Below are 9,402 nucleotides of genomic sequence, written 5' to 3'. Positions count from 1 at the left end.
TTTTACTGATTCTTCTAAAAGTATTACTTAAAATCTGGGCAGAGGACAGCTGCTAATGTGCAAGCCAGTATATGAAACCGTTTTACACTGACTTGAGAGAGTACTTGCTTTTTAAGTCCTGCCCCTTGTATTATTATTATGAATATCCCAGGGACAGCCAGGCATTTACACATTAACCCTGTCCATAAGGTACCAGGGTACCAATCTAAGGGCAGACTTGCAGTTTTCCATCCACTCATGCAGATTATGCTTGAATAGAGTAAGAGACATACTTTAGTTTACATGGAGAGGAAGACAATTCCATGGAAGTGGTATTCTCTGAGAGATGTAGCTATCCTTCCAGCATACTTTATTTAACTTGTAGAAGAGAATGAGATCTCCTGAGTAGGTGTTTCTGCCACTACTGGACTTGCAGATGTGCAGTTGAGCTGAAAAAATGGGGTCAGAAGGGGCCTGTAAGTGAGACAGAGACTGCCCTTCAGTAGCTTGTAAGATACCAAAGAGAGAGAGAGAGAGGGAGACAGAACTTTGAGACTTTCGGCATAACTTTTGTGACTTAAGGTCTTGATTTTCTTAGTGAGAAAACATTTTGGTTGCTTGAGTTCTGTCAGGTGTTTGGACAGGTACATTAAAATGGGGCATTATATTCAGTGATTGGCCTAATGAGTGTAGAGTACAGTGGAATGATCACCTCCATGGATTCCACACCCTTACTAAAAGCTGCACAATGAAAAAGGATTTCCTTCCAACAATGGATGCATGGTGATTGAATGACAGTGCATTATCCTCATGGGTTCTCAGGCTCCTCACTACTGGGTCAGTTTTTAGGGGTGCACTGTTAATGTGACAGCTGCAAGGAACATCATCCTTGAAGAATACGAGTATACATTTTTGGTGTTATGTTTAAGGCCATGGCTTTGACACCTGATATTTGTTTGAGAAATGCCTTCTTGAGGGATATTGGTATGTTCTGGAGAGTTTATGATGGCACTAAGTTTACAGTCATCTGCATACTTGGCCCTTAACATTATGTTTGACATCCAAGAAGTAGATGCTAAAGAGGAGTAGCCTAAGAACCAAACCCTGAGGTACACCATTAGACCATTAGTGGCAGGTGTTTTGGAGGATGTAGATCCACCCACCTGAATTTTCTGAGTTTTATTTGTGAACCAGTTTGCTATCCAGTGAGTTACATAGGGATTTACATTTAGCTCGTGGCTTTCTGGATTTCAATGAAGGACTGAATTCACTAAATAATGACAGGAATTTGAATTTTAGACTTCATATTCTTCAGAAAATGAATAACACAAAACCTTTTATTCTAGCAATTTTCTAAGTTTATAAGATCAGTATTTGAAATGTGTCCCTATTTTTGGGGCTGTATTCCCTCATTATTGGCTTGGTCCACTTTTTTTGTGCTAAGAGGTTGAGAGCTATGGTGAGAAGTGAGAACTGAATTCTGTATTCCCCCATTATTGGCCTTGTCCAGGTTTTTTGTGCTAAGAGTCTATTTGGTGCAACAAAGCTCCCCTCTTGCCCTTGACTCATCTCTACCAGAACTGGTTGATTGCTTCTTACCTTTCCTCCATCTCCTTTGGCTCTACCCACTCAGTGCACCCTATGGGCTCACTCCACTCCCCTACCCTGCCCCCATTTCCCACCTGCCCCAGGACCTCCACACTTATAGTTAGTAAACCACTCACACATCCTCCCACACCCAATCAACATACCCATCCCACCCACAATAAATCCACCGCTTCCTATCTAACCCCTACATCTACTCCACCCACTCATTCCACTCCTACACTCCCTTCTTCCCACCCAGCCCTTACAATCCACTTCACCTCATCCAAACTCTACCAACATACCTGACTCTATACACCCGCAACCACACTCACTCCCAAATCTATCCAGGATAAATACCATGCCTACCAAACCAGCCACATCTCTGGCTCTAACATTAATTCTCATCTCCATATCCTACCTACACTATCTTACCCAACCTATATCCACCAACCACTCTCCCCCATTTCACTCAACTATCTTATCCTGCTTACAGCACACACACTCCCCTACCCACATATCCCCTAGCCTCTACTCCATCAACAATACTGTGCCCTTCCCCTATAAGCTCATATGCTACCCTAAAACCACTACCCCAGTCTTTACTAGGCCCATCTATATTGAATTTACAAACCACAAACTTGACACTAAACTACTTAAATTCCTCCTCTCCCTCATTCATCATTCTGTCTCCATCCTTATTTCTGGGGACATACACTCTAACCCTGGCCCCTCACACAACTATATCTTCACACCTCATCTCCTCCACTCAGCTGGTAGATCCTTCCATTCCACAGCAATAAATGTTCAAAGCATCTACAACAAAATCCCTAACCTCCACATCTGGCTTGTCCACAATCAACCAGATATTCTGTCCATCTCTGAAACCTGGCTTAAGCCGCATATAAAAGACTCAGAACTGATTCCATCCAACTACCATATTATCAGAAAAGACAGAACACATACAAAAGAGGGTGGTGTTGCTCTCATCTACTCCTCATCCATCTTAGTTATGCCCTACTCCAAGCCTATTCCCAGATTTGGTAACACTGAATTAATTCTAGCCCTTCTTCAACTAAACAAGCATAAACTTATCTGCATTGTCACCCTTTACATCCCTCCTGGAGACAATGTGCCATTCCTTGAAGACATTCTCTCCTGGCTCTCTACCAACATTACTAATGAATCTATAATCTTGGGTGATGTAAACATCAACTGGGACACAATTCAAACTCCAACCAACTCCCTAAATATAAATCTTTATAACTTCACTCAACTTATAAACTCCACAACTAGACCCTCCAAAGACTTCCTATCTGGTAGTACCCTAGACTGGATTCTAGTTTCTCATCCCCATTACATCTCTGATAGTGGAACCCTTCCAGACCCACTAGGTGACCAATTTACCACTTTCACTCACCGGCTCCCCTCCTCCATACTACTATCCCACACCTACATCTCTACTCGAGACCTAAAATACTTTAACCCCAATGCATTCTCTGATGCACTAATAAGAATAAATTGGAACCTACTAAAAACCCTGTCCCTAGAAAATGCTGTCAGTTACTTCAACACAACCTTTTTAAACCTGCTAAACTCCTTTGCCCCCTTGAAAGCAAAATGTATAAAAAGTAATTCCGTCCCTTGGTTAACTAAGAATACCTTAGCCAACATGCGGCTCTGCGACAAAGTTTGGAAATACTACCATAAAACCAAGAATACCACTACCCTTAATGAATACAAAACACTTCTCAACAAAGTAAAAAAACGTATTATCTCAGACCACAAAGCCTATTTTACCAGATTCCAAGCCAATCATAACAACAACCCTAAAAAATTCTGGGGTGGAATCTCCTCTCTCCATAACCCAGGTAAAAAAGAAAACCACTACCCCAACCCAAATGCCTCAGGCCTGGATCTAGCCACTCAGTTCAACTCATTCTTTATTGACTCCACAGCCAAACTAAATTCATCTTTCACTAATAATCCTGCCTCCCCACATCTACCTCCACATATCCTACTCTTCTCCGGTACCAGCAGCTCCCAACCTCCTCCTTTCTCCATGAACCCTACCCCCATTTCTGCCATAAAAAAAGTCTTATAAAAATTGAAACCTCATTCTAATGCCCCTGATGAGATACCATCTTGCTTCCTAAAGACAGCAACAGAAGCCATTGCCTTCCCTATCTGCATCCTAATAAATCGATCATTTTCAGAATGTCATGTTCCCCAGCTCTGGAAAAAGGCTTTTATTATCCCACTCCATAAAGGGGGCAACAACAATGATATCCCCAGTTTCCATCCCATCGCTATCTTATCCCCTATTTCTAAACTCCTTGAAAAATGCATCCACCTACAACTTCTACCCTATCTTATAAATAATGACCTTCTCACCCCCACCCAGCATGGATTCTGACCCGGTCATAGCACCACCACCACTCTCCTCTCCTTCCTAGAAACTGTTAACAAGGCACTCGACTCTGGTCATATTATATCCACCCTCCTCCTAGACCTCTCTAAGGCCTTTGACACTATTTCTCACCACCTTCTCCTCACTAAGCCCTCTAAACTAAATCTATCCCACTCCACTATCAACTGGCTCTCCAGTTACCTATCAAACAGACAACAGGCAGTTAAGTGGAAAAAAGCTACTTCCCCTTTCCTAAATACTCCCATAGGTGTGCCCCAGGGCTCAATTCTAGGTCCCCTCCTATTTAATATTTTCATCAATGACTTCCATCATGCCATCTCTAATGCCAACCTCATCTAATACGCCGACGACTCGACAATAATCTGTGCTGCCACCTCCACTTCCTCATTAACAACATTAACCCAGGATGCCTTCTCTTCTACTGAACAATGGATGCTAGACAACCATCTAGCACTAAATGTAACCAAGACTAAACTAATGATATTTCTCCCTTCTAAAACCACCACCCTAGATAAAAACTTATGCTGGAGATGCATAGAAATGATCAAGATGATCTTTCCTGTTTACCCTGAAATGCTTGGGCAATCAAAACATGTTTCTGAACCACACTCCCTACCCCTCCTTCCACAGCTGAGGTTGAAAAAAAGTCAACTATCTTACTTGCTGCTCTTGAAATGCAGGTGCCAATCAAGTCCCATTTCTGCACCACACCCCGTACCTTCTTCCGGATCTACTGCTTCCTCAAACTGTAGCAAATTGCTTGCTACATTTGTTATAAGCAGTTGCTACTGTTTATTCACAAGGAGCAGACAGCACTAAAGCACTTGACTTAGTAAAAAAATTGATTTAAACTGTAGCAAACTGGGTAGCAAGCAAATGCTAACATTTATAACATGCATAGAGTGCTACAGTTTAAACAGGAAGGCACTGAGCACTACAGCATTTTAGAATTAACTTAAAAAAGAAACTAAAATAAACTTTTTTTTTTCTTTTTAATGGTAGCAAACTGCTTGCTGCATTTGTAACAAATAGTTGCTACAGTTAGACCATACAAATAGTGCTGTATTTCAACCTTGGCCCTAGATCCAATACCATCATTTAAAAGCCTGTATGCATTATTGCATAATTCTGATCTCAGGATTGTCCAGTTGTGCCCTCTAAAACTTTTTGACCAGGGCAGCTGCCCCTTTTGCCCCACCTCATCTATGCTACTGTACAGAATCATATATGAGTATGTATTGCTTTAGTGAATGCACAAGCACTGAAATGCAAGTACTTGATGCCAGCATTTTGAAAGTCTACTCACAAGAAACCCAAAACACTGAAACAAAAAAAAAAGATTGCATAATGGAAACAAACATTTTTTTGTGATCAATTAACCAAAACCAAAACCTCCAAATTCAGGCACACTTTGTCTGAATTGTAGTAGTGTTACAGAAAGTGTTTTTCTAAATAAAATATAGGGTTGAGGGTTAAGAGCCACTTTATGGTTAGCAAGCATTAGTAAAGATGATCCATCTTCAATGCATGGCATGTTAAACTGAAATAAACAGCAGTTTTCTTATAACATATAGCGTTTTTTTTTTACAAATGTACCCTTCAGAAGCTCAAACTGTACTGTTGTTGTGTAGCATTTCTTACATTAACTCTTGAAATGCCATGTTGTCTTGTTGCTAGCTTAAAGTTTATTTTAAAGGTAAATGAAGAGAAGATTATACATTTTGGGAACTGTTAGCCCATAACTGTAATATTTCATGAGAGTGTTAAACCTGAACTTAAGGTTCAAAGCTCACCTTGCTAATGCTTGTCAACCCTAAACTGCCCCTTGCCCTAACCAAAAGTTTCCCACACCTACCTTACCCACACAGAGACACTCGATCTTCCTTCTTTCACAATCTCAAAATAGATTGTTTTTGATGTATTTGACAGAGTGAAGTGAACCCATACACACACACACCCACACACACACACACACACACACACCCACACACACACACACACACACACGTATATATATATATATATATATATATAAATATATTTATTTTATATATTTTATATATGTGTATATCTATCTATATCTATACCTATATACATACACACACACACACACACACACACACACACACATATATATATATATATATATATATATATATATATATATATATATATATAGTTTACTATCAAAAATCTCGAAATTTGATCAAACAGTAATGTCGAATCCTTACATATTAATTAGGTGAAAATGTCGAATCTGATGAACAAATTCAGAAGATTCAATATTTTTAACAAATATCAAATGTGATGTCTGTATAGGAGCTCAGGTAAGTGTAACTCCTACATTTCACATTATGTTTTTGCAAGCCCCCCTGCTAACTATATATTCCAACTCCAAGACTGCACAACAGTGAGGAAAGGGATGAATGTCCCAATCTGCAATGTAGAGCGATCTCTATTCATTACATCGAGTTCATATCAACAAATGCCACTGCACATTCGCTGATATGAACTATCGATCATTTAACGTTCGGCAACGTAGGAATCGGCCATCTGCCATTCAACATTCCCATGTTTGCAGAATGTTTATTTGTGATTTTGGTAGTAAAGCACACGCAAATATATATATATATATATATATATATATGTGTGTGTGCATATATATATATATATATATATATATATATATATATATATATGTATATAGAACATATATATCAGTTTCATTTTATGTGTCCTTCTTTTCAAGGTATTCATGTAATTAAATACAAAGTAATTTACAATAATTAAGAGATGTTCTGTTTCTGGCTTCTGCAAAGGTCATTCTACATTCTTTTGCTCTTCATACACATAAGACATGGCATAGGAAACATAAACAGTACGACAATGCAACCACATATTTCTATCCAGCCAGAAATTATATAGACAAGGTTCACCTCATATCAACTACTCATTATGGAGTTACTTATTCTGCTTCACAGCACATTTTGCATCAGGTAATACTCATCATCTTGTTGAAAAGGAGTGTAGAAAATATGCACCAATTTTACCTGGAAAAGGATCCATAGATAAAAAAATCTGATGATATGAGGCAGATACTTTCTATTATTATATATGCTAAAAAAAAAGAAATAAACTGCCTGTTTTAACAGCCACCTAGGTCTGTTTCTCTTTGATACTCAGAGCTCCATTTCCTGTAAGTGGTTTATTTATAACCTTAGCATCGCAGATGAACCACGGCCTGTTCTGCATTTACATAAAACGCTACATAGAAATGTGCCTTTATACAACTGTTGAAAAATTTTCTTTTCTGCTCATAGTCTTCCTCTAGCATTTCATATACCAAATATTTCTTGACAATTAATCCAATAACCCTTACAAAGGATCAGGAAAAAAATGTATTTTTTTTTTACCCAAGAAACTGTTTCCTTGTTTCATATTGCAACCTTTATACATGCAATGTTTGTAGTATAAATAACTGAATCTTGAAACTTGCTATCTAACTTTACTGCTTAAACAAACACTGTACTTTATTTATAATGTTTAATACTATAAATGTGGGGCTTACCTGACGTTTTCATCATCATTGTTTATTGTTACCAATAGTAGAAGTAATCACCAAAATTCGAAGTTATCACAGCATTGCATATTCCTTAACATGCTGTACAAAAAGGTAGTAAAGGAGTTCCCTTGTGGTCATCAAAACTGAATAAGCATTTCAGCAATCAAAACGACAGCTTTTTAAAATGCAATGCCCTGGATGTGTGTGTTTGAAAACATTTTTTAAAGGAATAGGTTTTGAAGTGGATGTTTCGGCCTACTAAATCTTCATTAAATGTTAGGCAACTTTAGAGAGAAATGCTGCTTGTATTTGAAGTTTACTGGTTGACTACATGAATATCATTGTGTAGCAGGTAATGCATGCACATTCCTCATAACTTGCTGTTCATAGGATCATAGGAGGTAACTAGGCTAATGGCCCCGGGGCCCTTACACACCTAGCCAAGAGTTTATCCCCAAAAAGAAACCTCAGTCAGCACTCGTCGTCCCTGTCATTGAGGGACACAGATGTAACCCATGAGACAGATTTGTAGTTTCCCATCCACTCATCTAGGTTGCGCTTGAAGAGGGTCAGTGAGGTACTCTGTTTGTTACATTTAGCATGGCATATATTCCTCAGCCACATCCAGAGTGATGGAATTAAACAATAATACCACTGTGTTGTGATCAAGAGCAAGAAAAACAGCAGATTGTAGGGAACAACTACCCTATGGGTTTGTGAAAGACTTTTTTACAGAGAAGTTATGGACATATGGAATGGGCTGTCTGAATAGATAATGGAGAGGGAATCCTGGGAGACACTGAAGCCAGCAGGGGACAGGTGAAGACAGAGGGAACAGAAGAATGGAGAGAAGATAGAAAATTAAATTCATTCAAAGCGCATACTAGGTAGGGTAATTGCTTCAGTGATCAAACAAACAGAACTTGACTATAGAATAAAATAATATTAATAATGATAATAACAAAGCTGATGATAGAAGCTCTCATGGTTGTGTGTTACCATATAATACTATCACTTCTATTTGGTATAAACAGTGTTTCTACACCTAGTTTGACTCACACAAGGTGTGATGTTGTTCTAACAGTTGTACTTAGTAAATATGGGAATTATACTTCAATGTACGTTCTAGCAGTAGTACATGGTGAAGGTGTGAATTATATTTCACTGTACATTCTTGTATTAGTATGTAATGAAAATGTGAATTATACTTCACTGCACATTCTAGCACTGGTACATGGTAAAGATGTGAATTATATTTCACTGAACATTATAGAAGTAGTACATGGTGAAGATGTGAATTATAGGTTCATAGGTGTTTACTAGGCTAATGACCACAAAGGCCTTTTTAAGTCTAACCATGCATCCCAAATCTCTCACAAGTTCTGATACCCTTGATAAGTGTAAGCAGATGCTTGGGAGATGAAACATTGCAAGCTAAGGCCTGGAAGATCAACCTTTAACAGATTGCCAGTGTCCATTAGAGATATAAGTGCCAACCAGGAATTAATTTCCTGTTCCCCATCCAATTGTCCAAGGTGCACTTGAATTGGGTTAGGGAGGAACTCTGCTTTACATGGATGGTGAGCCTGTTCCAGAGATGGGGTAATCTCTGGGATACATACCTGTCTGTCCAGCAGGTTCTATTTATATCACAGGCAAGGTTCAAGTCCTTAGAATGGGTAATTTTGGTGCTGTTTGTTTTGCGGATATGCAGGAGGTCCATCAGAGTGGGGTCTGACAATGCTCTGTATGCCAGGCATATATCTCCCCTCAAAAATCTGTAGGAGACAGAATACAGACATAGGGCCTTGAGGCAGTCTGTATAGGACATTTTACTTAAGTCCTG

The 9,402-nt window shown here is 38.9% G+C and overlaps 1 long non-coding RNA gene across 1 annotated transcript in view; it reads right to left on the bottom strand.

Moving 5' to 3' along the window:
* Positions 1–7,665, bottom strand: part of LOC122802073 — a 31,875-nt gene extending 24,210 nt beyond the window's left edge. Inside the window, exon 1 of the long non-coding RNA XR_006364872.1 lies at positions 7,563–7,665. This is a non-coding gene — a long non-coding RNA (uncharacterized LOC122802073). The remainder of the gene's footprint in view (positions 1–7,562) is intronic.
* Positions 7,666–9,402: the final 1,737 nt, after the last annotated feature.

The sequence above is a fragment of the Protopterus annectens genome, chromosome 5.part0 (assembly GCF_019279795.1).
Source record: "Protopterus annectens isolate FY-2018-M chromosome 5.part0, PAN1.0, whole genome shotgun sequence".
Classification (NCBI taxonomy): Eukaryota; Metazoa; Chordata; order Ceratodontiformes; family Protopteridae; genus Protopterus; species Protopterus annectens.
Note: the sequence above shows the minus strand (reverse complement) of the source record. Positions and strands in the feature narration are given on the sequence as shown.